Source organism: Hyaena hyaena, unplaced genomic scaffold, assembly GCF_003009895.1.
Source record: "Hyaena hyaena isolate Hyena2069 unplaced genomic scaffold, ASM300989v1 scaffold_868, whole genome shotgun sequence".
In the NCBI taxonomy this organism is placed as follows: Eukaryota; Metazoa; Chordata; class Mammalia; order Carnivora; family Hyaenidae; genus Hyaena; species Hyaena hyaena.
In genome coordinates, this window is record NW_024081496.1 from 171,392 (window position 1) to 198,486 (window position 27,095).

At 37.9% G+C, this 27,095-nt stretch overlaps 1 long non-coding RNA gene across 1 annotated transcript; it reads right to left on the reverse strand.

Moving 5' to 3' along the window:
* Window positions 1-300: 300 nt before the first annotated feature.
* On the reverse strand, window positions 301-18,926 carry LOC120222322. Its single transcript, XR_005526015.1, has 3 exons — window positions 18,556-18,926; window positions 2,292-2,430; window positions 301-358 (listed from the first exon to the last, which is right to left on the reverse strand). It is a non-coding gene; the product is annotated as an uncharacterized LOC120222322 (long non-coding RNA).
* Between the last annotated feature and the right edge of the window lie 8,169 nt (window positions 18,927-27,095).

Here is a 27,095-nt window from a genome sequence, read left to right on the forward strand (position 1 = left end):
ATCTAGGTTAGCAACATCCTATACCTACACTTGGGTCAAGTAAGTGCAAATATCTAACAGAAATCAATAAAGAACATGACATATGGAACCATTACTTTTCCAGTTACAGGTGATTATGTTCAGAAAAGAATGCAATAATTCCTTTAATGGTAACTCTACTTAAATTTCCATTTTCCACCTTTGTCTCTTGCCAGAAGCATAATAATTATTCCAAACCTGGGCTATGTAATAAATGTCTGGGAATAGTTTACTTGCTTGAGCCGTTTCCCATACAAAGATATAGAACATATGGTATTCTACCATCTGGGTCCTTTAAATGTGACTTTTCCTAGTTCTCCACCGGAGTTAGCCCCATGCCCTGAAATACAGTAATGCAAATAATAAGATATTATTTCACCTTTGGCTCAACCTATTATTCAAAGAGCCTAAGGAAGTCAATTAAACTATTCATTTTAAGTAGGGCTGAATAAAATGCTGTGTTGGAAAATAATGCAGAAAGTGCATTTGTATTTTAAATTTCTACAACTATTACCAGAGTATTAGGAGTTTACAGCTTGATGGTAATCCTCCAACAAGAAACAAGTAGAAAACGGGATATCTAGGAATCAAATGATCACATTTTAACCTGTAACCTGGGAGGGTGATGAAAGCATTATTAAGAATTTTTAAAAATTCAAATACTAGCAGTTGTGGAATATTGTACAAAGTATAAGCTCAGTAGGCATCCACATAGATGGATTTTCATTCATGTGAATGAAAAGCTAAAAGGAGTTTGCTGTGGTGGTTTTTGTATTCAAGTAGGATGCGCTCAGCCAAATTGGCTGAGAAATTTGGTCTGACCAACCAGGATGCCTAATAAATAGGTCGAGCATGTGGAGATAAGTGGTCAGCCTAGTGAATGGAGGTATAGCCTGGAAATTACAGAGGGCAGACATTCTAAGTTCTGGAATGTATAACACTGTGTATAGTACATTATACGATGTACTCTTGAAAATGAGAACCCTTGTTCTTCTGGATACTTCTTTGTGGACAATGGCCCTAAAAATGGACTTTCTTGAGTTTCTCTCCTGATCCTCATTCCAGGTCCAGACTGAACATGTTTATACCTAATCTACCAAGCAGATTATTTTCTTGAAATTCTCACCTGGTTTTACCAGGCAACCACCGGAGCTCTCACAAAGAGACATCACAATGGGTCTAACATTGTTCCTCAAGAGTTTGCTATGACTTACAGAGCTCTCCTGTGATCTGGCCCCAGCCTCCCTCATCTCTACTTTGTGTTACCCTCCAGCTATGCTGGATTTCAGTCAATCTCTAAAATACCACAGGAAAGTTCCCTTCTTTTCCCTCTACCCAAAATGCTTCTCCCAAGTTCTCTGCATGTTCAAGTTGGTCTCATTCTTCAGATCTTGGCTTAAATCCAACTCTTCAGAGAAGGCTTTCCTGAACACTAGGTAGAGTGCTTTTCCTTCAGCTAGAAAGGGATCTGTCTCCATTAGGATCTATAACAGCAAGCCATCACTCTCTTGATTATGGCTTTTGTCACGTGTGTACTGTTGGTTTTCCTCACTGGAATGTAAACTGGTCAGGGAGAAGTTCTGTCTAGTTCATTATTACCTCCCTAATGCCTAGTACAACCTGAACATGAGAAGCCTCAGCATAATGTTGTTAAATAAGTAAGAGAAGATTTCATAGTGAAAAAATGGAAAGATGAGAGGAGGACATGGGGACAGTGAAGGACAGAAGAGAATAAGAGTGAGAGGTTGATTTCCTTTGCATCATTTTTAAACTCTTAATCTTCTCTCACAACCTAAGCAGATGAGATGAGGTAGTATAAGCATACCCCAGGATTTTTAGGGATAGAACTTAGAATGTGACCTTAGGAAGCCAAGGAAAGTAAGAGGAGAATGTCCAAAATGCCACAAAAATAAGTCTTCAGAAACTCTATAAGAACTAACCAAGCCTCTTGACACACTCATAGACCGGTTACCTTAACCATCTACTCTGTTTATAAATGGGGAAATTCAGCTACCAGATTAAAGCATAAACATCTTAAGTGTGTTTACTCAAATGACTAATGAAAATAGAGGACAAAATCTGGAAGACAATTTGTTAGAAGAAAGAAAGACAGTAAAAAGAATGCTTATTATACCCACATTATCAAACCTTGGGGAATGAGGTAAGATTAGAGATGTAAATGTGAGAAGGTGAGTAAGAGCTCGAGCCAGAATACGGTTGAGCTAACCCTGGGGTGATGTGTGGTCATATCCCCTCAATTACAGAACACCTACCATCATCCTGTGGGTTGGTTCAGGAGTTCCAGGACCTTCCATGAAGCTGTGTTATACAGTGTACCAGTGAGAATGACTGTTTCCACAGATAATGAGGATGGAACAGCTTTTTCCTGATGTCTATTAAATGGAACGTGGACTGTAAAACAACAGCGACAAAAAGAGAATAGACAATGTAAGCATTTTCCTATAAGCACAAGGATCACATTTGTCCCTGCCAAGGGCTCAGAGTCAGTCTGCATTGAGCAGCAGGCTGAAATCCACTGAGCAGACAGCTGCGGCTGGCCTGGAGCCCACCATGGACCTGAAAAGAATAAGCCCTACTCCATTCAGGGCTTAAAATAAAGCTGACTCACCACTTTGGACATACAGAGTGTGTCAGCCTGGGGAGGGCTGAGGTCATTGCTTGAGATCATCTCAGGTCGGACAGCAATAAAGGCCTTCAGAAGATATGTTAACCAAGCCACAAACTATATTATTACTCCAGTTTATCAATTTGATTATTGACCTGCTTACTATGTAAAAGATGGATAGGTACATTTTCCAGAATTATTTTTCCTTCCTCAGAAAGTTAAGGATGACTCTCCAGACCAAAAATATTTCTAGAATGACACTTTCTGAAGAGAATGTAGAGATCTCCTTGACCAATGTGTTTGTGGTCCTAAATATCTAGGGATAGGCAGGACTCGAGGATCATTATCAGGAACCCCTCTATTTCTGTTCCCTGATGCCCCAAGGTGGTGGCAGAACTTCAAGAAAGAGATGTGACACATATTTTCACAAACTAAACTTATCAATCAGAGAAAAGATGAGACCATAGCTTTTAAAAATAGCCAAATAATGTAATTACAAAGGTTTTCTGGGATGTAGCTCCGAGATCCATCTTCCTTTTTGACAAAGGATACTTAAACACATATAATAATTCACCATATACAAAGACTGTGTGTCATCAGAAACAATTTATGAAGCAGTAGGAGGTTGTATGTGGCAGTATATTAAACACTTCTCAAATACATAAACAGTTGGGTTTTTTTTTTCATATGCAAGTAACTTAAGTTTTCTATTAGTCATCTCATGAACTTCAGAGGAAATTGGACACCATATAAATGATATGGAAGCACTGGAAGACATTGAAACAACAAATGAATACATCTAAGAAACTGGATAACATTTTAATGATGTGTATTTTGTTATAGGCTGGTTCTTTGAAAATTGGCAAACTACTTCTGTCTTTAACAGAGGGATCCAGATGGACCAGAATGTTCCAAGTTCTTTCTATTTATTTTTATCATTTCATTTATTAAGTAGTTGTTGACATCAACTATTTGCCAGACACTGTGCTAAGAACTAGATGAATAAAAATTAAAAAGAGACAAGACCCATGCCCCTATGCAAAGGGTTACCAAAGGAAGCAGACTAATTTGCATGTTTAATTCTGTAATTATGTCTATGAAAAGTGCCTCTGCCCAAAGAAATAGGTGGCATTAAAAGAACTTGTAACAGGATATCCTGACATGCTGGAAGATCAAATGAGGGTTCTTTGATGAAGTGACATTACTCTTAAGTTCTGAAGGGTGAATAGTTATTAGATAGAGAAGGAGAGGAAAAGCATTCCAGGCAAAGGAACAGCATGTGCAAAGGACTTGGGATGGAAAGAAGCTTAGCAAATTTAGTAAGTGAAAAACTACCAAAATTCTGGAACATCAAAAGCCAGAAGGGAAGTGATGGGAGATGAAGGTAACCAGGATCTTGCTGATTTTTTATCTTAGCACTTTGGGATTTAAAAGTCATTGGGAAGGTTTTAAAGTATTAGATACACTGGAATGCTAACATGAGAAATGTATTAAAACTTTTTTTTCGCTATTTAAAGGAAATGAACTGACAAAGGAATAAAGTATGTAAAGACGTACTTAGCAGCTATTGCAAAAGTGCAGAAGAGAGATAATTGTAGTATTGAACGTGAGTGGTAGTAGCAGTAGAAGTGGAAAAAGTAAGTTACTCTGCATTAGAATGAAGAGTGTGATTTACCTGGCACACAGGTGGGCTTCAATAAATATTTGTTGAACAAACGAATGATTAGTTGTGCATTTGGGAAGAGAGAAAAATCAAGAATACGTCTTCTTACATGGGTCTAATTGAGAACTTTAAAACATAAAGTTGTTCTCTCTTCAGTGCTGTCCATGGAACCAGCAGCATTAGCGTCACCTGAGAACTTATTAGAGGCTCAGAATCTCAAGGCCACAAGGAATGGGGCCTTTAATGAGATCCCTAGGTGATTTGTAAACATTAAAATTTAAGAAGTGTTCCAAAGTGAGGCAGCATTGGAGCTGAGAGATACACAAAGAGAGCAGGAAAGAATCAAAACCAAAAGGCAGAAATACAGGGAGTATTTAAATGATATATGGATCAAGAATAAGAACCTATTAAAGATGGGCTTGAATGTATAATTAGGTTAGACTCCTTACAGAAACTCATCACCCAAATAACCAAGTTAAATTTTCTAATTCCACAGTGTGATAATACAGTGCTAGTGATGACTATTTCCCTGCCTAATAACAAAAGTAATAATAATAACTATGATAATAATAAATTATAACAGGAAGTCTTATATTACTTGATGGTTTTTTAGTGCTTGCTTTTACATACTCTTTCTGTTGGAAAAACCCTTACGAGTATGGGAGGCAATGGCATTTTTTAATGGTGTGTGTAAGAAAATGTTGAAATTCTTTACTCCCGTGTATCTTGACAGAGGCTAATTTAAAAATAGAAAACAAGATCAATACTGAAGGTATACATAATAACCTCATAAAATCTGCATTCCCTGTGTATACGACAAATCATGTTGGCCATTTCTATAGAGCAGGCACAGAAATATTGGAACATAGAAGAGACGTGTATCCCGCATGACTGTTGCTATGTCATTATGAATCTTGATAGGAAGAAAATGCCAAAAATAGGTCTGAGCTACACTCTAACTCTAAGTACCACACAATAAAGGTTACTAGGCTGCTCACCATTATGCACTAGATCAGTTCCACATACCCCCAAAGTATAGGAGGTGGGGGAGGGAAGCCACAGAATTTCACGTATCTTTAATATATTGCCAGAAAGAGATGCGGTTCACTTGCGCTCGATGGCTTTTGAGGTTACGGAACATCATTCTTTTCTAAAGTTCCAGTTGGCAGTTGCTTTCTCTCAGTCTCATCTGCTCCCTTGTGTTTATTTTATATTCATGCACACGACAGCAGAGTTACCGAATCAGCCTGTGCAATCTTGCAATTATTGTTTTCAGAAAAACGCACATGACAGTTATTAGACCCACAATTGACTAACTCAAAGCAGTCACTTAATATTAATATCATGTGTGCATAACTTGAAGAGGGCACAGAGAGGAGCAGCAAGTATGTTGTAAGGCCTAAAAATTTGACCTGGACAGAAAAAATGAAAAGAGTGACTTGTTTGACCTTGACAACGATAGTCTGGGAGAGAAATCAGAAGCCTAAGAATATAGATAAACAGGTTTGAAAGGAAGAAGCTCTAGGACTTGGTCAGCAGAGGAACCAAGGGACACAGTCGAAAGAAGTTTTAATGGCCACAGCAGCAGTGGAAGGTAAACATTTCAGCGAGTAGAGAATCCAGGGTAGTATTGCTAATACCAAGCTTTGGGCTTTGGTGTTCCTGAATTTAAATCCTGGCTGTTCCAGATTAAAATAAAACTGATCAGAAAACTGTGAATGGAGGGAAAGTGTGCACTTCTGGTTCTTTAATTGTTTGGAAAGGGCTAGAGCGTGAAATGTGGGAATCCGATTAATTGAACGCTCTTAAGGTAGAAGATTGGAACACATAACCTTAACCTCTGTATTGATTCTGGCAATTACTTGGTAAATTCACTATTTTCTGACTTAGTGCCTCCTCCCCTTTCTTGAGGGCACCTGCCCTGAAGTCACACCACCTGGGTTTCAGTCCTGTGTCGGAATATTTACCAGCTATTCATTCTCTTGAAGTCTCAAGTCTCATACTTGTAAAATAGAAATAATGAGAGTACCTGTCTTATATGAGTTTTGAAGTTTTCAGACTGATTGGCGTATCATAAACTCCCAATAAATGTAAGCTGTCTGCATTGTTATTCCAGGCCTGTGCAGAGCACTCTCTAAGGTCTATGAAGAAGTCAGAGATGAATCCAATAATGAACCTGAACTCGGGGAGCTTTTAGAATCAAGTGCAGGAAAGACATGGATTCAGATGGCCAGACTAAAGAAGAGTAAATCTGCCTTAGGAAAGACACAGGTAATAATCTGAGCATTTAAAGTAGAGAGCTGACTTTTCAAGTGTGGAGGAGGAGGACTCGGGGGCGCACTTTGAGGAGGCGGTGGTATTTAAGGTGGATTTAGAAATACAAAGAGTTCCACCTCCTGGAGATGGCTGTGTGGCAGGAGCGGTGGAGGTAGCGTGGGGTGATGCATTCCTAGCTAAGAGAATACGACAGGCGTTCATTCTGCAAGGTTTTCGGCTTCTAATGCTGACTTGAAGATTTGTTTCAACACATTTTCCAGCCTAAGATATTCCAACTGTTGGCTAAATCTTCAGCAGTCAGCCGGCCGCCCACACACCAGCCTCAAAAGTAGTGACATACCAATTGCTAAGAACAACCATTTCAATGAAATACCATGGCCTAACATCACTACAACCCTCATGAGTTTTCATTCTTACACCATTATGGAGTTTACTTCCAAATTTTATCATTTAATCATCCACATTGTGCAAGAACAGTAGTTTATTCATGATTGTTAAAAGGGAAGAAAAACCTCAAATATTCAAAACAACCTATTTGGATTCAAACCGAGTACAACACTCACAGTGTATCTTTTGGGAACTGATATTTTATTTCATACTTTGATTAAAATTAAAATGTAGAAAATCATGAACATCAACAAATTAAAGATGCTAGAAAAGAATGGATTCATTTTCTGAGACACGTAGAATTTATTGGGATTAAAATACTAGAGGGAAACATTCTTGGCAAAATACAGTCTAGATTTTCCTTCAGGCAGTTAGTTTGGAAACTTTTGCATGGCTTTAAGGGGCCGACTCTGAGACAGAGTTGCTTTTTTTTTTTTCTTCTCACCTCCTGCTTCCACATAGAGTATTTAAAAATTGAGGCGCCTTGGTGGTTCAGTTGGTTAAGTGGTCGACTCTTGATTTGGGCTCAGGTCATGATCTCACAGTCTGTGAGTTCAAGCTCTGCATTGAGCTCTTTGCTGACAGTGCGAAGCCTGCTTAGGATTCTCCCTGTCCCTCTCTCTCTGTTCCTTCCCTGCTTGTACTCTCTCTCTCTCTCCCAAAGTAAATAAATAAACTTTAAAAAAATGTTAATATACATATGTTTATATAAATTAAATCTGTTACATGTGTGCATCCCAATAAAAAGCTTAATTGTATAGCATGGGGATTTAAATTCTTACCTCTACCAAGAGGGCTTTATTTTTTGAAACATTGCTGATTATTAGCTAGTCAGAAGTGGGCACAAGAAGGGGGGGGTGGCATCATTTTGCAATCTGACCCATCATTGAGAGAAAAGATTGAGAAAAAAGATGGAGAGAAAAGACTGAGAAAAAGAAGCAAGTACATATTAAGATAGCCCACACTGGGAGGCGCTCACCCCCTCCTCTGGGATGTCCAAATGAATCAAGTATGCTTCCCTGAATCCCATGGAATTGGCAAACAACTAAACTCAGGTTCTCGGCAAAACTGTTAACGTTGTCCGTAAGCAATGGCACACCCCCTTTCTTTGGAATGAATTGAAGTTTCCTCTGAATTAGAATATCACACATTATTCAAAATTGAACCTACTGCACAATCCCATTTCCTATGATAAAAATCAAGTTTATCATCTCATCAGAACTGATAAGAATTGAATCTAACTGAATGCAGAATCCCCTGATTGGGTTATATCTTTACTGATTTATAACACCGTCTCTCCTGTTTATAGTCGAGACACAATTTTATTTTTATTTGTTTTAATAAAGGAAGATGTTCAAAGAATTGCTTAGGTAGGATAATGTACATATTTATAAGGAAGATCATGTCTCGGGAAACACATTTTGTGTTTGTGTTGTCATAAGCATTAAAAAATACTTGTGTGAGGCTGGACTGTGTATTGTGGACAATGGAAGCTCTTAGTCTTATCTGTATGCCATAGGAGCTGATAGTGAGTGTGGTATACGTAAGCCTTTCTTCACACATTAAAAGTGATAGCTACATCTGAACTCACATTTTCTAAGGAAAACCACATTGAGAATCATCACATTGTAGCAGCATCCTGAGGTTTTTCGAACACGGGTGAGGACAAAACTCTTCACTGGGGATTTCATTTTATAAAAATATCAATGAATTCTAACTTCTAGGTCATGAGAAATGCCAAGTACTGAAAAAGGAATGCTTTGCATGTATATGTCAAACAGAAGACAAAACAGTATTTTTTTCCATTGCAACCAGAAGACAGTTACCAGGTACAGTGGAGAGAAAGTGAACTTTAGAGTCAGAAATAGTTTGAACCCCAGTTCTGCAACTTATAAGAATCTCTGAATTCCAGTTTCTTAAACATCTAAGGTAGAAATAATAATAATGCCTATTTTAAAGCTAGCTGTGGACACTAGATAAGATCACCTGTGCATCCAAGGTGGTTCTGGGTTTTACAAAACCATAGGCACTTTGGAGTCTCATTAAGCACAACAATACAGAGGTGCCTTGGTGGCTCAGTCAACTGAGCATCTGGGTCATGATCTTATGGTTTTGTGAGTTTGGGCCCCTGTCGAGGTCTGCACTGACAGTGCAGAGCCTACTTGGGATTCTCTGCCTCCTCTCTCTGCCCCTCCCCTACTCTCACTCTCTCCATCTCTCTCGAAATAAATAAATAAACTTAAAAAATAATAACAATATAGATTTCAGTATCTCTTGCCCAGCCCCTCATAAAGGAGGACTTACAATTTATCCAAGTCTCACCCAGTTACTTCTTCATATCCCCAGAGAGATCTCCCCCAAATATTTAACACACCAGTTCTTTCCTTCATCAGTTTCCTCTGAGCATGCCAGGACAAGGTCTACACACGTGCTTAGAGTGTTGGCTTCCAGTGCCGCCCAAACGGGACACTCCAAGACAGATGAGCCACTGCCTTTCCCTGAATCCTCACTGGACCGAAGCCAGTGAGATCCACTCAGAAGTGAGAAGAGAGTCTCTCTTTCTTATTCTGTGTCACACCATGTCACCCGGGCCCAAAAGCTGCTTGTGCCACCCTGGTTTTCAGAGTCACCCCAAAACCAGTTTCTTCACCTTTTGCGTATGGCTTTGCTCTCCATAGGCTCAAAGTGATGTAACCAAACCATGGACGGCCAGTTGTGATACTATTCTGTACCTCAGTTTCCTCCTGTGTTAATAGGTATTATAATAATATCTTCCTATACATGTTGTCATAACCAAATACATTAATGTATGCAAAGGGCACATTGTGAGTAGTATATCAATGTCAATGATTATTAGAACTTTTATTATTCTCAGGATTGTTCTAGAATGTAGACCCTGGGAACAAGAGGAAATTGTTGGAAGAGGTTAAAGGATGACTCAAACTATTTAATTTTATTTAATGAAATATGAAAAGGAGACGTGACTTAAACTATACCCCCATGCTGGTATAGTATAATTACTGCCAATCAGAAGATAACAGTTTCAAAATATATAGTATTCTGGGAACATAGAGGAGAAATTAATTTGTTCTGGGGATACTTAAGGGAGGAGGGAGAGGACTCACATTGGAGTTAGTGTTTCCAAGAGGCTTGGAAAAAATAGTGTGACTCTGAAAGAAGAGAAGATGAGATGGTTAAGCCAGACTGACAGCAAGTCATGACTATAGAAACAGCATGAGCACCAAGCACACGTGCGAACAGTGAGGGCGCACAGGGTAATGGAAGAGGGGAAACAGAGTGCTCTTGCTTGAAAATAAGCTGGGATTTTAGGTGATACAGAATAGCATGCTTAAAAGTTTAGATCTTTTTTTAAGGGAAGGAAGAAACATGAAAAGTTTTTGTAAATAGAGCCCTTGACCACTTTAATATTTTTAGACAAAACTTACTTTCAGACAGTATGTTCAAAAACCCTAAAATTGTTTTTTATGTTCTAAATATATGTTTGTACCCCATCCAATATGTTACCTTTTGAGGGTAGTGGTTGCTCAGTGTCTAATTTATGTCAGCATCTTAGCACAGAAATTTAAACAGTAGTTTTATTGCCTTTCACACATTACTTTACAAACAAACATTACCCAAAAAAGATTCTAGATTAGTGACAACGAGCAAGTTCTCATGAACTAATAAACTTGAGCTAAAGATGGGAATCATTAGGCTAAACATAGGGACTCACTGAACCTAAGCTTATTGACTACATTCATAATTAGGAAGGAAAAAAACAAAGTGAAAGGATGTGCATGATATGTTAGTTATAAAATTTTAGCAACCCTTTCTAGAAGGTGAACTGTAATTAGGAATTTGGGATCAATTTTTAGTCCTCCAGGGAGAGATTTTCCTTATAATACATAATTCCATTGGTGGCCTGAACATATTTAACTTTGGTAAACTTTCAGGAATATCATCATGTAAGAGAAAAGAGGACTATCTGATGATATTGTTTTAGAATGTTAACTTGAATAGCTATATGGCTAAGGGAAGAAACAACCTGGGTAAGGCCAGAATTCTTTGTTACAACCCAGATTAAAGATGATGGAGATCTAAGGCAAAGACAGAGACAATAAAAAGAGAGTTCATAGCAGCTGCTTGAGGAGATAGAAAAGAGAGCCAGGAAGGATAACCTCCTGCACTATCTCTCTCTACTGCCCTATACTGTCAAAGTTTAACTCATGACCACTGTCAAAGGAAAAAATAATTAAAGGGCCCAGCTCCATTTTCACAGAGCAGGCAAAAAGGTGTACACTTAGAGCTGAGAAAAAGGAATTGATAACGGTCACAATTAGTAATGAAAATCTAACAAAAAATTTACAGTAACAATTATAATTTATTTTAATACATTCCCTTTGAAATCAAGAACAGGACAGAAATTCCAGCTATTACTGCTTCTATGCCACATTCAGCTGGAGGATCTAGTCAGTACAGTAAGACAGAAAATGACACAAAGCATATTAGCATTGTGATCAAAGGAAAGAAAATTCTAATATTCATATGAGAATCATAAAGAATACGATAAGTAATTAGAAAATTAGAATTTATAGGGAATTTAACCTAGGCTGCCAGACTAAGGGTTCATATTTTTAATTGCCTTAATATGTTGTCCTTTTAAATAATATTCAGAGGCAATTCAGGCTTTAAATATTTGTGGCACATTTTCAGATTCATGCTACTAAGGCTGGAGGAAATACTCTGAATATTCTCCATGGATATAGAAGTTCATTAAACCTCCATTAGTACACAAACACACACATAGATACAATGTTCACAACATACAATAAATATAGCAAGGAAAGGACTTGGAAATCAGATTACAGTACCCAGGAGACTGTGGCCTGACTTTGATTCCACCTGGATATCTGATGCAGTGCTTAATTTTATGGCTGAGTTTTAATATGTAAGTGAAACATCCAATGAATATTCACTGAACACTTGTCATTGGTCAATCTTTTCAGATGCTCTGAAAATGGCTATAAAAATATAGCCTAAATCCTTGCTCTCTTCAACTCACATTTAGACTGGAAAAGCACTGTGAAGAAAGTCTAACAGAATGAGATACTAAGAGTGTCTTGGTGAACTTAGCAAAGTCTTTTTTTCCATCAGAACAACTCAATATATATTGGAGTGCTATCATGAGTCTCATGAGTTTACATTCTGGTTACAAAGCTAAGTTTGATAAAGCATCCCTTATCCAAATTAACATTCTAGTTCATCACTTTCAAGATTATGCAATGCCTAATGGGCTCTTGAATAAGCATACTTTGATCTGTAGGTGTGGCCCACCACTTATAAGCTGTTTATGAGACCTACAAAATGGGAATGTTAATAACAAATGATAATAGATCTCTCGATACATATCATAATGTATAATCTCTTAAGGCACTCATCAGAACACATTTAAAGTACTAGGAGCACTGTTCCTAGAAGATAGTATTCAACAATTATTGATGATAATAGTGATTACTTTTATTTTTATTAAAAGTCATACAACTTGAATCACAAGAAGCCATACAGCTTATTCTATCAAAAACATGTAGCCAATCCAATGACATACCTACCTGGCAGTCACTGAGCTGGGTGAATGAATTTGTTGGTCTACATCCAATTAAAATCTAAAGGGATCCTCTGTTAAAGAAATCATTAAAGCTAGGGAAACAGAGTTCTACATGTTTCTCACCATTGGGTGTAGGCTTTCCAGACTTAGTGGAAACACATTTGTGGGCAAGTTTACATAGACCTGTAGTTTAGATTTACACTAAACTATACTTTGCCACACTACCAGGACAGAAAGCCAAAGCTGTAAGTCAGCTTTGTATGGGAAATGCTTACATATTTACTCCAATGAACAAATTAAAGGTGATTCCAGAGGTTTTAAGGGAAAGAGGAAAAAAAAGTCCTAGTAATCCCTATGTGGTAATCATTTCGGTGAGAGTATAGTTAAGACTGTAGAAGTTACCTCATGAATCTTTTGCCAATAGCAGATACCAGAGAACAGGTACTGGTCTCAAAATAAAATTGAAGAGAGAGAGAGATAGAGAAAGACAAAGCAAAGGAATGAGGAAGGCATGGAGAAGGATGAGAGAAAGAGAGATTCCTTTAGTTCATGATAACGGTTCATATGTCATCTTCCTCTTAGAGCTGCTGCTGAAGCATCATCATTGATGGGATTCTTTTCCTTTCCTTGTAACACCCCTCACTCTCTTTCTCCTCTTACCCTCCTCTTTCTATAGCCCTTGACTTCTCTCTAAACTAGGTTTCTTCTGTTCGCTTATTTCCTATTTGTTAATAGAAAGGCATTGTCCAGTTCAGCAGAGGAGCTGAATATCAATGCTGTGCTCTCTTTCCCTATGTGAATAATACAACACAAGCAAAGCTTTGCATAGGAAGAGGAACAAAGTAAACTGTCTAAGAAGTTCTTTCTGGATGGAAGGATTTGGATAAAGATTATTCTTCTGTTTTTAATCTTTAGAAACAGGCTATAGTAGTATTCTCTAATAGTACCTTAGTGATATCTCTAGCCCTAGGTAATATTATATATAAAATATAGAATCACAGAGTTGTGGCAGGTAGCCTAGTTATTCTACCTGTCCAGGAGTTCTTCTCATTTTTTTTTTTTTTTAGATTATTTATTTATTTTGAGAGACAGAGAGAAAGAGAGAGCACGTGTGCTTGCAAGCCAGCAAGAGACAGTGAAAGAGGGAGAGGGAATCCCAAGCAGGCTCTGCACTGTCGGTTCAAAGCCCGATGTGGGGTTCGATTCCATGCACTGTAAGATCATGACCTGAGCTGAGATCAAGAATTGGACGCTTAACCCACTGAGCCACCAAGGCAACTCTGTTCTCATTCTTAATCGCATCTTGATTTGCATTCTAGGAGTTGTCCTTTCCCCATTGTGTATAGTCTTGGTGGGAAGTAGCTTCTGCTTTCTATTACAGAGTCATGGGGAAGAGATAACCCCTCTCCACAGCCCTGTGCGTGCAGTGGGTGTAATGTGATCTAAGCCAGGCCAATGAGATACGCTCTCCCTGGACCTGAGTAAATGATGCAAAGATATGAGTCATGGCCAGAGGTTATTCTTTCCCACTGTAGGGCTGACAAGTTACCTAAATTCCTGCTGTATGCCATTCCATCTGTGAGTCCCAGATGTGATCCAAGTAAACTCTCTTGCTTAAAATAGCCACAGTACATTTTGGTAGCTTATAGTCAAAAACTGAATTTTATAGAGCTCTTGGGAAATTCTATCTTAGGAAAGATATAAAAAGGTAAGTGGCCATCTGGAAAATGAGGTTCAGAAACACTAACCCTGTGCATGTACATCCATCACTCTCCCAGGAAGACTAACAATGGATTTGGAGCACACAGTGGTTTTATCAATAGAGGGACATTCAGACATCCACACGTATGGACTAGGGTCCCTGTCTTGGGTAAGGGAAGTCACACTCAACAGGGAAAAGAAAAGTTGATTCTCAAAGAACAAAAGAAAACTTTTAAAAATGTTAGGGTGCCTGGTCGGCTCAGTTTGTTAAGCATCCAACTCTTGATTTCAGCTCAGGTCACGATCTCGTGGTTCATGGGTTCGAACCTCACAATGGACTCTGTACTGATGGTGTAGAGCCTGCTTAGGGTTCTGTGTCTCTTTCTCTCACTGTCCCTTTCTGACCCATGCTTGTTTTCTCTCTCTCTCTCTCTCTCTCTCTCTCTCTCAAAATAAAGGAATAAACTTTTAACAAAATGCTAAGCAAAGTGTACAGAGTATGATAAAGCATTTTTGAGTTACTAAAACCTAGCTTTTTGTTAATGAAATTCAAACTGGTATATATGACCAATAGAATTGAGAAGAATACATATAAAAGCCGAGTTGAAGTTGTGTTTGTTTGTTTGTTTTACCCTAAAAGTGCTTTAAAAAATCAGGGCTGAGTCAGGAAAAGAAAAGCATGCAAAAGAGCAGTAAAAACACAGGTTGGGTAGCTTTGTGCAGAGGCACCTCATGCCATCTTCTCCATATTGTCCCACTTCCAACAGAGATTTAGTAAGATTACAGGGCAGATGATATGTTCCCAGGCTCTGAGGGAGCCTAAGGAGGTGCGAAACCTTGTGACCCTGACACCAGAGGCAGTTGTAGCGGAAGGAGTAGACAGCACTACAGTGTCTACGCAGAAGAGCTGGGTGTGCCTCCTCCAAGTTTTTATGGTAACGGAGAGAATCAGAAAATTTTTCCAGTCCTTTGAAAGGTACGGAAGTGTCCCAGAGAAGGTGAACTTCTCTTAGGACCTAAAAGGATGCAGTATGCATGGACCTATGCCTGCAACAACACATGGGAACTTGACTTCTTCACAGATGCCACTGGAGATAGAGATGAAATACATTTTAGTGACATCAGTCAAATATCTGACAGAGGCCTTCCATGTTTACCTGCTCAGAATCCATCACTTTCTTATTCTGCTAGAAGCACATTACTTTTCCTTTGTGAAAGCCCTCATCTCCATTCTCTCTCTGAGACTGACCTCAGCCGCTGGTCCCAGAGGTGGGCAAGTCACTCAGGCACAGCAGATCGGGGTCAAAGTGATTGGTTCCCAAACGAGTTCATAACAATCCAGAACAATGAGTTATCTTGAAGTATTTTCACTACAGTTACTGAAAAGCAGGTGTTGGTAGGGAGATGCCAATGGGCATCTTTCTGTGTTAAAGTAAAAACACTGCCTAAGAGAGGAACCCAAGGAGAGAAAGAAAGAGATGGAAAAACAGTCTCCTGAAGTCATTATTGAAGGTCTGGATGATCCAGTTCTGCCTGGATCAGATTTATCCCTTGAATATATTTTGATTGTAGGCAATATATTTTCCTATTGTTTAAGTGAAATTTATTCACTTGAAATGAAAAGAGCCATAATAGGAATAAATTCTCTTTACAATTAAAAATCAAATTGCAAGTCCTTAGCATGACCTGCCAGGTCATGTATCATCAGCTACTTGCCTGACTCTCCAACTTCTTACTGTGCTCTTAGCCTTTTCTAACCAAACTCCATGCATACTAGGTTATCCTCTCCATGCTTCTGGCTCTCCCCTCTGTGCTTCACATGGCTCACTCCTCATCCTTCAGGTTCTGACTCGAATATTAAAGAAAGCTTCTCTGACCAAACCTGTCCCCCATCTCCCCACCTCAAACCTCATTTCAGCATCCTTTTTTTTAATGAAAATTATCCATATCTGAAATAAACTTGTCTATTTAGTTATTTACTTACTTTCTTATTGTCCCCCTCCGCCAAATAGAATGTGAATTCCATGAGGACAGGTATCTGATCAATCTTATGCAACCCATAGTGCCTGACCTTTGGTAGGCATCTAATAAATACTGCTGGAACATATCAGTAAATTTCATTTTTTATATTCAGCAATTACATAGTGCTTGTTACAATACCAGGCACTGTCCTAGAGATTTTATAATTATTTATTTTTTAAAATTTTCATAACAATTCCATAAGGTTGGAATTAGTATTATCTCCATTTGGCCGATGATGAAGCTAAGCTACATGATGGGTGAGCCATATGCTCAAGTGGGAGAGCTAAGTAAGGCTCATGCATGGCACCTGGTTCTTGATTCATTTCTCTTGTCCTCTGTGCCATGCTTTCCGAATGACTTTTTGAATGATTTGATAAACAAGTTGGCTACTAAGAACTGATCTATCTCTAGGTGAGCTGAGAATGCCAAGATATGAATTTAAAAAGTAAGTATTGACCATGGAATCTGTGACTCAGGCCAGATATTAGCCATAAGAGATCCAGCCTCACTCCTTTAATTGTTACAGCACCATGCATGCTCGGGAATTGTTAATTTGCAGTGGTGAGTTATGAGTGCTTATAAAATATTTTACATGTATTTAATATTGTCATATAACTTTGGTTGGTTGAAAAGATACCAATTAGTTCATTCATGGAGAAAGATGGCAAAGGCTCTCAATGAAGAAAGACCTTCAAGGCATATTTTTACCATTCCTTATGAAACAGCATGATATTTAATAAAGGTTGATTAGCTATTTTATAGTTACTGCTATTGAACTTTTGCAGTGTACTTCAAATCCTACTCCCTAATAATTTTACAATCTTTATGATCTGACACTACTAATCATCAGGAAATATGATTAATAATAATAGAAAAGATGTTTCTCATTTAACCTTCAAAGCCATTTTTATGTTACCCAACATTAAAAAGCTGTGGGTATATTCATTTCTTTCCATTGAGAACATTAGTCTTCCCTTGTTACAGACAACTTTTTTTTTGTCCTTCTTTGGGTAAAACTTAATCCTGCTGAAATGAGTTGCAGCTGTTGTACAAATTCATATTTTTATACTGATAGGAAGCAGTCAGACATTTCAACTATTCAGTTTTGTTTAAAAGTAAGTTAACAGTTCAGTTCCCTCTTTAGAAGACACAGATGAAGGAATTGTACAGGAATGTGTTTGTGGCCAACTGAATGTTTGTGATTAAAAATACTTATGAAGGCAACATGGCCGGACTGGAAAAAACGTTATAAGGTTCTACAGCCTGGGAGAAATTCATTGAGGGAGAATCCACTAATGCTTCAAGTGGTAGCTTTTGACCTCTGGCACTGGTAAATACCAGCCAGTGGTGCACAGGCTTCCCTTCTAAATGACTAACTCTTACATAATTTCCTTTCCTTAACAGTTCCATGAAGTCTCCAATTTTTAGAATTACAGAATCTCACATAACAAGATAAACTCTGATACCAGGCTTCCCTAAACACCGACCATTTATTTTCTTCTCATGTCTCCATTCCTGACTCAGAACCATATTGATTTCCTTTTTGGGGAAATTAGAAAGTATTAGGAAAATTAGTACTTCACACACTTTCTCTATCTCAGATTTCCCACTAGCAATCCACATCTTACCTAATCTTATTAAATAGTGGTTAAAAGCAAGAGCCGGAGGTTAAACTGATTGGAATTAGAATCCAACCAATGAAAGTCTGTTAGAGAGCAGTCTTGCCACTGAAAAGCTGTCTAACCCAGGGTGAGTTAGAAAAGTCTTCTAAACCTCAGTTTATTCATATATTCAAAAGGGATAATATTGCCTCCTTCCAAGAATTTAGGGGCCTTAAAGAAAATAATCTATATTTAATGCAGTATCTAATAATGCATCAGTTGAAAAAACCAATAGTTACAGGAAATATTAAAAGCTTAACTTACAAACACATATTCAGCTTCACCTCCCAAGTTAGTAAGAGTCAGAACTAATTCAAATTAAGGAAAAACCCAGTGTTTTAAATAGTAATTCAAAACAATATTGGGGTGGCTCATAGAACCCCAGGACTGGGTCTCAGGAAGAATTAGAAGATGAACTTTCTAGCTAGTAAGAATCTCTCTGTCCCCCTTCTATTAACATTGTGAGTCTCCACTTGATCCTTCTCTCTTCCTCTCTAGTTGATTCCCCTTATCTTGGCCATGTGGTGGAAGCTATGACCATTAACATCTCACAAGGGTCATAAGGTCAGCCATTCAAGAAGGGAAAATTACTTACCTCTTTACATTCCATATCCAAATCGCTGAGGGAAAGCTCTGCTAGTCCAGTTTGGCTCATGAGCCCACAGCTGGTCCAGTAACTGAAGACAAGTTGCTCCTTGCTATAATCCTGTTGATGGAAGGGATTAGTTGTGGGAAGGAACAATTTAGTTTCTAGGAAAGGGGTTTCACAGGTGGACATGAAAATCACCAGCCTTCTCCAACTCTGTCCTGATATCTGCTCATGTTGGGATAAGTATCTTTGGGAGGGAGAGCTCCCTTCTCCCTGAGTCATTCTTGGTCATCCTGGCTGCCATTGTTGTTGATACCACTAAATTCCAGGCATGGAGCCCTTCTGCTGTATTATTTTAGCAGCACAACAACTGCCACTGATACAACCTATAGGTTCTCAAAAGTGCTTATCTGATCCATGTACCTTTATCTCTCTTCACCCTAATGAATTATAAAATTTTGCCACTTAGAAGTAAATTTAGAAAACAGAAAGTGCAAGCATGCTTATGCACGCGCGCGCACACACACACACACACACACACACACATTTTAAAAATGAGAAAACTGAAGCCAAGATAGATCAAGTCCTTAGCTAATATCACATAGAAAATTAACAAATCAGGATCAGAAGCCAGGTGTCTAGACTTATAGACTAATCCTCTTCCTAAACTAAGTTGATTATTTCTTATTCACCATCAGCACTCATGATCCAGTCCTTTCTCTACAGGATACAGTTGTGACTGGGTCAAGAGCATTGTTCTTCAATAAGGGTAGTTGCCTTTACCAGCCCACCCTGATTATGACTTGGCTGATCGTATCTGACTTCAGCAAAAGCAGCTGCTGCACATGGCTGTGAATTTCACTTCCTTTTAGCTTAGGGACAACAATCTTACCTGAAGGAGATTTAAATTATAGATTGATAGATTGTAATCAATTATCTTTATAATTCATTTTTCCTTCATAAGTTCCTTATTATTAGTGCATAATATTAAGAAGGTAAATATCCCATTAATGACACTTTTAAAAGATATTTACAGGTGAAGAAAGCAAAAAATATATACAATAATGAAGAGTTTGATGACATTTTGAGATTTATTATGACTATGCCTGTGCCTTTGAAGTAATTTTCAATTTTTGCCCATTTCTAGACAGAAAGAGATCAATGAATGTTTCCTAAAGAAAAGAAAAAAGAACACTTGTAGAGAGGGCCTAAAGGCCTTTCTTTCATCTACTTTTTGGTGATTCTTCAAATACACCTAAATATTATGTATTTGAAAAAAAGTAAGGATAATTCTATAATGACTGTCCAATGCCAGATATATTTATGTCATGATGCACTGAGCTTCATGATTACTTATTTATACTTTATATATACTACTTCCTATTGACATAGTACCTGTATATCTTTCCTCTTCTCATATATAGTTCATATTTACTGTTTTTGAATTATCAGACTAATACTCTAATTTTTTAAACCCCTCTTTTCTACTGCAGTCCATGAGGTTCTATAGAAGATGTCTCTACCCTTGGATCCAGGGGTGGCATGTAACCAAGATATAGCCAGCATAGAGCACTTAAGTTGCCTGGTCATGGTGATAGGCTCAAGAATAAGCATGTGTCCCAATCACAGCCAATCAAACTCAATTTTAAGACATTTGTTGGAATCCTTGGATAGAATGTGGAAAAGATCAATTGTAAGTTACAGCTAGTGGCAACTGCCAAGAAGAGAGTCTTTCTGAGACTTGAGCCAATGCAGAAGAATGCCAAAGGGAAACAAGAATAGAATAAGATGGAGTTCAGTTGATATTGATTGAGCCTCTAGCTCTAGCCATGCATGAAATTTGTTTGTTTTTTTAACTTAAGACAGTTTTAATTATTTTTATCTGTCACAGCCGGAAGAATACTAGCCAATTCTATGTAAAAACTTCTTTTACAAAGCTCCATCTCATAAAAGCACTCTTTAGTGGGGCGCCTGGGTGGCTCAGTTGGTTAAGCATCCGACTTTGGCTCAGGTCATGATCTCCCTGTTCGTGGGTTCGAGCCCCACGTCGAGCTCTATGCTGACAGCTAGCTCAGAGCCTGGAGCCGGTTTCAGATTCTGTATCTCCCTCTCTCTCTGACACCCCCCCCCCCCATGTTCTGTCCCTCTCTGTCTCAAAAATAAATAAATTATTTTTAAAAAGCACTCATTAGTGTATCTATCACAATTTTAGAAAAATAGAATTTATTGGAAAGGGTACTTGGAAACAGTGCAAGATTCCAAAATGGAGGATGTTTTCCAAAATGAAAAGACTTACAATTAAATTTAATGGGTTGATACCAGAACTTGAATTTTTAAAAAGTAAACTATAGTAATCAAGATAGGAGATAAGCACACCTTATCTGGTGGAGAGAAAGAAATGAGCAATGTAGATGCTGAAGAAAAGCACATCAGTACTTAGAAATAATAATATTTAATCATGAAAGTAAAGTTCACTGTTCTATCTTTGCTGAGTTTCCTTTGATTTAGCAACAAGACAGCTAGTTTGAGGACTCTGGGAACTGGATGATAGGTAGATAAGTCATTTCCATGCTATGTGTGAAGGGAAGGTGTTTTACTGAAAGATGAGGAATTAGTTGCATCGTGGCTGATTAGATTAGAACACAAAGCCCAGGCTGGAATGGCAAGAGTTCATGGAAATTGTGCAGAGAACTGAATATAACATGCCATGTGGAATCTTAAAAGGTAGAGGAGGTAACTTGGACAAGGGTATGTCTTTTCTGTTTTACCTATATATGAAGCCAAGGAAGATTAACTAAAGATAACGTTCTAGCCCACAGCCTATGTTTTGAAGAGGCTACCCACATTATCACATAAATTAAGAGAAAAAATTGGAATTCTTGAGTTCTACTTTAATGTGAATTTAGCCATCATATAAGTCATCTTTCTTCATAATCCCCTACTAGTTTGTTTGTTCTCCAAAAATAATGTGGCACTTATGGCAACATAGATGGAACTTAAAGGCATTATGCTAAGTGAAATGAGTCAGAGAAAGACAAATACTGTGCAATCTCACTTATATGTAGAATCTAGAAGCAAGTAAACATATATAATGTGCTAGATTAACATCTTCAGATATGTGTTCAATACAAAATGTGATACTAAACAAAACATTGCTGTTGTTTTCTTCTTATAAGATACCACATGATGACAATAATTAACAATAACTATATTGTATACTTAAAATTTGCTAAAAGGATAGAACTTACATGTTCTCACCATAGAAGAAAAGAAGAAAAAGGTAATTGTGTGAGGTAATAGATATACTAATTAGCTTGAGTGTAGTGTTAATTTCGCAATACATACATATATCGAAACATCAAGTGGGTATCTGGGTGGCTCAGTTGGTTAAGCATCCAACTTCTGCTGAGATCATCATCTCACGGTCTGTGGGTTCAAGCCCTGTGTGGGGCTCTGTGCTGACAGCTTAGAGCCTGGAATGTGCTTTGGATTCTGTGTCTCCCTCTCTCTCTGCCCCTTCCACACTCATGCTCTGTTTCTCCTTCAAAAATAAACATTAGGGGTGCCTGGGTGGCTCAGTCGGTTAAGTGTCCGACTTCGGCTCAGGTCATGATCTCATGGTTCGTGGGTTCGAGCCCGTGTCGGGCTTTGTACTGACAGCTAGCTCAGAGCCTGGAGCCTGCTTTAGATTCTGTGTCTCCCTCTCTCTCTGACCCTCCCCCATTCATGCTCTGTTTCTCTCTGTCTCAATAATAAATAAACATCAAAAAAAATTAAAAAATAAAACAAAAATGAACATTAAAGCAAATTTTTTTAAACATTAAGTTGTATACTTTAAGTGTATACAATGCCTATTTGTCAATTATATCTCAATAAAGTTTAAAAAAATACCATCTTTTTAAACAACTAACTTCATGGATATTAACCTAATGGGAAAAATCCTCCTTTAAAAATTTAGCACTGATATTAGTTTATCAATATCTAATGATTTATAGTGTATGGCACTGTCAAAGTTTTAATATGCTGGTGTCTGTTAAAAAACATTTCTACACTAATACAACACATAAGCATAATTTAATTTGCTAAACATATGTAAATGTTAGTATTCTTTCATATATAGAATGCAAGAATCTATTATTTGAATTTTTAAATTTTTTAAAGTAATCTCTGCTCGCATCATGGGGCCTAAACTCACCACCCTAATATCAAGAGTTGCATGCTCCGCTGACTCCGCCATCCAGGAATTTCAAGAATCTATCATTTGAAATAAAGAATAAACATGGCATAATACTTAATTTTGCAGGAATAACTCAGAAAACAGATCATTATTTATATGTGTATCTTGAATTAATATTTTACTTCTTACAAGCAGGGCATTATATCAGCAGAATATCATGCATAATGTACAATTAAGGAAATAATTACAAAAGTTACATTAATAAAATAATTCTTATAGGATTTGCAAAGATGCTTTATTTACTTCATGAAGCCATGAGACAATTGTTGTTAACTAATCTCTTTACTTACAAAGTCTAAAGATACATTAGATTCCTAATAGATTTCAGGGATAAACTCTTGTAAATTTGGACTTTTACAAGAGCACATCAACCCAAAAAAAGAAATGTCACAGGACAACTGATGGATATATTATATACTATTTTAATACTGACTTCTAAGTACAAAAGTACATTTATATGATATTTACGCTTAAAACCCATCTCTTTTCAAACTGCTGTACCTAAGAACCAAATTCAAAGACCAAAAAAAAAAGCCTATTTGCCTTTCTCTTCACTTCTGAGGGCAATCTAAGTTCTATTTTTCCTCTAAAATGAGAGGGGAATTTAGAGAGACACAAATACCCAGAATGAAATTAGAAAATACAATCTAGTCTTGATTGTCTAACAGTCTGGAAATGCTTAAGAAATTTTTATGGGATAATTCTTGGGATTTGTTGGAAATAAAACCTGTTACTGATATGGGAACAGTTAGATTGTATTTGCCAAACTTTTCATCTCTATTTGACTTCCTATTAGGATTCTCCACCATGCACTTCCGGGAGCCTCCTTTTAAAAAATCCCCCTAAGTCTCATTTTATCCATAAGGCGCTCTCTGACCATTCCTACCCCATAATGGCCCCAACTATTTTTAGAAGATAGTCATAAAATGAGGAACAAAGTATAAATGACCAGAAGTGTTAACCACCATCTGTAAGACTAAAAATATGTTGCTACTTGATGTTGTAAGGGTCATAGCTTTTCTGTGACCTGTAGTTTTTATGCAGACTCCACAGTTTATCTCAGTCTATTTTGATCACTCGGGCCATATTATCTTCTCATAGAGGAGCATTTTTTCCCTTTTATACTCCTAAAATTTATTTTACATGTTCAGGAGTTGGATTGCCTCTTATAAATTACAATAGTTATTACTATCTTAAAAGTACTCTAGAGAACATTTTGATTAAAGAATCTAACCATTGGGGCGCCTGGGTGGCTTAGTCGGTTAAGCGTCCGACTTTCGCTTAGGTCATGATCTCGCGGTTCGTGGGTTCGAGCCCCGCGTCGGGCTCTGTGCTCACTGACAGCTCCGAGCCTGGAGCCTGTTTCAGTCGTGACTCCCTCTCTCTCTGACCCTCCCCTGCTCACGCTGTCTCTCTCTCTCTCTCTCCTAGAAATAAATAAAACATTAAAAAAGAAAAAAAGAATCTAACCATAAGATCATCTTTTATAATCCTCAAAATTTATATTTTAGTAAAGGCATGTAAATTATATGTACACACATATGTATGTGTGTGTATATACACATATATAAGCACATGCTTATAGTGTAAGGTATAGTACTCAGAAGCACACAGTGGGAGAGCTACAGACAATAATTTAAATGAAGTACATGACATAATTTATTAATTGACTATTCTAGGTAGAATAATTTTCATGTAGATGGAAAGGACCAAAAAAAAAAAAAAAAGTCATAGTGGTGATTTGTCAGTAGTAGTAATAACAGAAGTATCCTATTTCATTATTCCATAATCTTTCTACTTTTTATAACCACCCAGAAACAACAAACAGCACATTGTTTCCATGCTTTTTTAGACACTTGATTGCATTTCCTTTCTGTACTTTTAACAAGAAATAGAACATGATTATTTCAAACATGGTTATATCCACATAATTCAAACAATAATTTTTTGAAAATCCACATTGAGGTTTTACTCTTTGCCTTCCCAGCACTGTTCCTTCCCATAGTATCCATCCTAGATTTGTGTCCAGGAATCCAAACAGTGAAGGCTGCAGATTACCTAGGCCTGAACTGTGCACATATCCTATTACTAGGGTTACTTTGGTGATTCGTTCCCAGGGGGGTGTTTCAGGGAGAGGCAGTGAGGGGGCAGTGGATTTCAGGGGAATGTTGTGAAAGAGGCTCCTTTTCCACTAGTCTGCAATGTGGGAGCACGTAAGGGAATGATTCAGCCACCTTGACACCACAGTGGAAAGTCTTGCAGTTTTTGAGGTCATTGTATTGGGCCGCAGAATAAAACCAAAACAGGGACAGGGGGATCTGATAGATGAAGAGAAACTGAGACCTAATGACATTTGAGCCACAAATCCATCCATGTTGGTGACCCTACTTCTGAATGTTTCTGATACTGATAAATGTATTTGAACTGGCAAAGTCTCTTTTACTGGTTTCTTTCTTTTTTTTTTTTTTTAATATTTTTATTTATTTCTAGGAGAGAGAGAGACAGCGTGAAGAGGGGAGGGTCAGAGAGAGAGGGAGACACAGACTCCGAAATAGGTTCCAGGCTCTGAGCTGGCAGTCAGCACAGAGCCCGATGCGGGGCTCGAACCCACTACCGCGAGATCATGACCTAAGCGAAAGTCGGACGCTTAACCGACTAAGCCACCCAGGCGCCCCTCTTTTACTGGTTTCTGACACTGACAATATGAGCAAACAATCCTTGGTTAGGGTGGGATTTCTGAAAGTATTGGCAGTATGTTTTCCAAAGATACTGCTACCAGGAAATTTCTCATCAAAAGGTTTCCATGATCAAATACAGTTGGGGAAAGGTAAATATGATGCTATATTTTTCTTTAAGAAAATATTTTAAAAAAATTTTTTTAAATGTTTTATTTATTTCTGAGAGAGAGAGAGAGACAACGTGGGCAGGGGAGGGTCTGAGAGAGAGGGAGATATAGAATCTGAAATAGGCTTCAGGCTCTGAGCTGATTGTCAGCACAGAGCCCTATGAAGGGCTCAAACCCACGAACTGTGAGATCATGACCTGGGCTGAAGTCGGACATTTAACCGACTGAGCCACCCAGGAGCCCCAAGAAAATATTATTTTAACACCAGTTCCTTCATCAGAATCCTCCCTACTAAAATAAAAATCATCTTGGGGAGGCCCCTGGGTGGTTCTGTCGGTTGAGCATCTGATTTCAGCTCAGGTCATGATCTCATGGATCATGGATTCGAGCCCCACGTTGGGCTCTGTGCTGACAGCTCAGAGCCTGGAGCTTGGTTCAGATTTTCTCTCTCTATCTCTCTCTCTCTCAATCTCTCTCTCTCTCTCTCTCTCTCTCTGCCTCTCTCCATCTCTGTCTCTCTCTGTCTTTCTTTCTCTCTCTTTCTCTGCCCCACCCCCAATCACACTCTGTCTTTCCTCTCAAAAACAAATAAACATTGTGAAAAAAAAATTTTTAAATCACCTTTTGTATGGCCTCTGAGATTCCACATGCATCTACCCTTCACTATTTCTTCTGCATCATCTTGGGCCTCTTGTTTACTGTGCCTTGACCACATTGGCCTTTTCTTCCTCTTGTGTAGCAAATTTTCTTTTGCCTCAAGCCTTTGGATTTGCTGTTCACTGTGCCTGGAATGCCTCTCTTTATCTGTCTAATTTTTCTTAGCTTTGGTTCATCTTAAATCTCACTTCCTTTCCTAAATCCGTCCTCCAATTAAATTGATAGCCTTGTTCATTCTTATGGCATCTTATTCTTTCTCTTCATAGCACAATACAATTTATTGCAATCTAAATATTTATGTCTTTATTAGTTTAATCTCTCTCTTCCCATTACTTTAAAAACTCTGTGAGGACAGAAACCATGCCTGATTTGCTGATATTTCTTTGAGCAAAACATGATGCTATTCCTGACACATAGTAGGGACTGGATAAAATATTGCTAGAACGCTATCTAGAGCCATGGAACATTTCAGAAGAGTGTAGCATTTCAACAAAGAATCCCATTTAGATATGTGTAATTCAGAACTTCTCCAAGTTACTTAGAAACTGAAATTTTTATAAGTAATTAACATGTGTGAATATTCCTAGGTACTATTATTCCATAGCTCACATATTAAAGAACACTGTTTTATATGTTTTAGGCCATTTGTCAGCTAAGCACTCAAGTCTAAAAGCCTAAGCTTATACGTTTATGAGCATTACATGGATGTAAACTTCAGAGGTTCAAATGAGACTTGGCAAAAGTGATATTTGAGGGCATTAACACCAGTGATTATATAGCATTCACATACTAATTTTTCTATGCTGT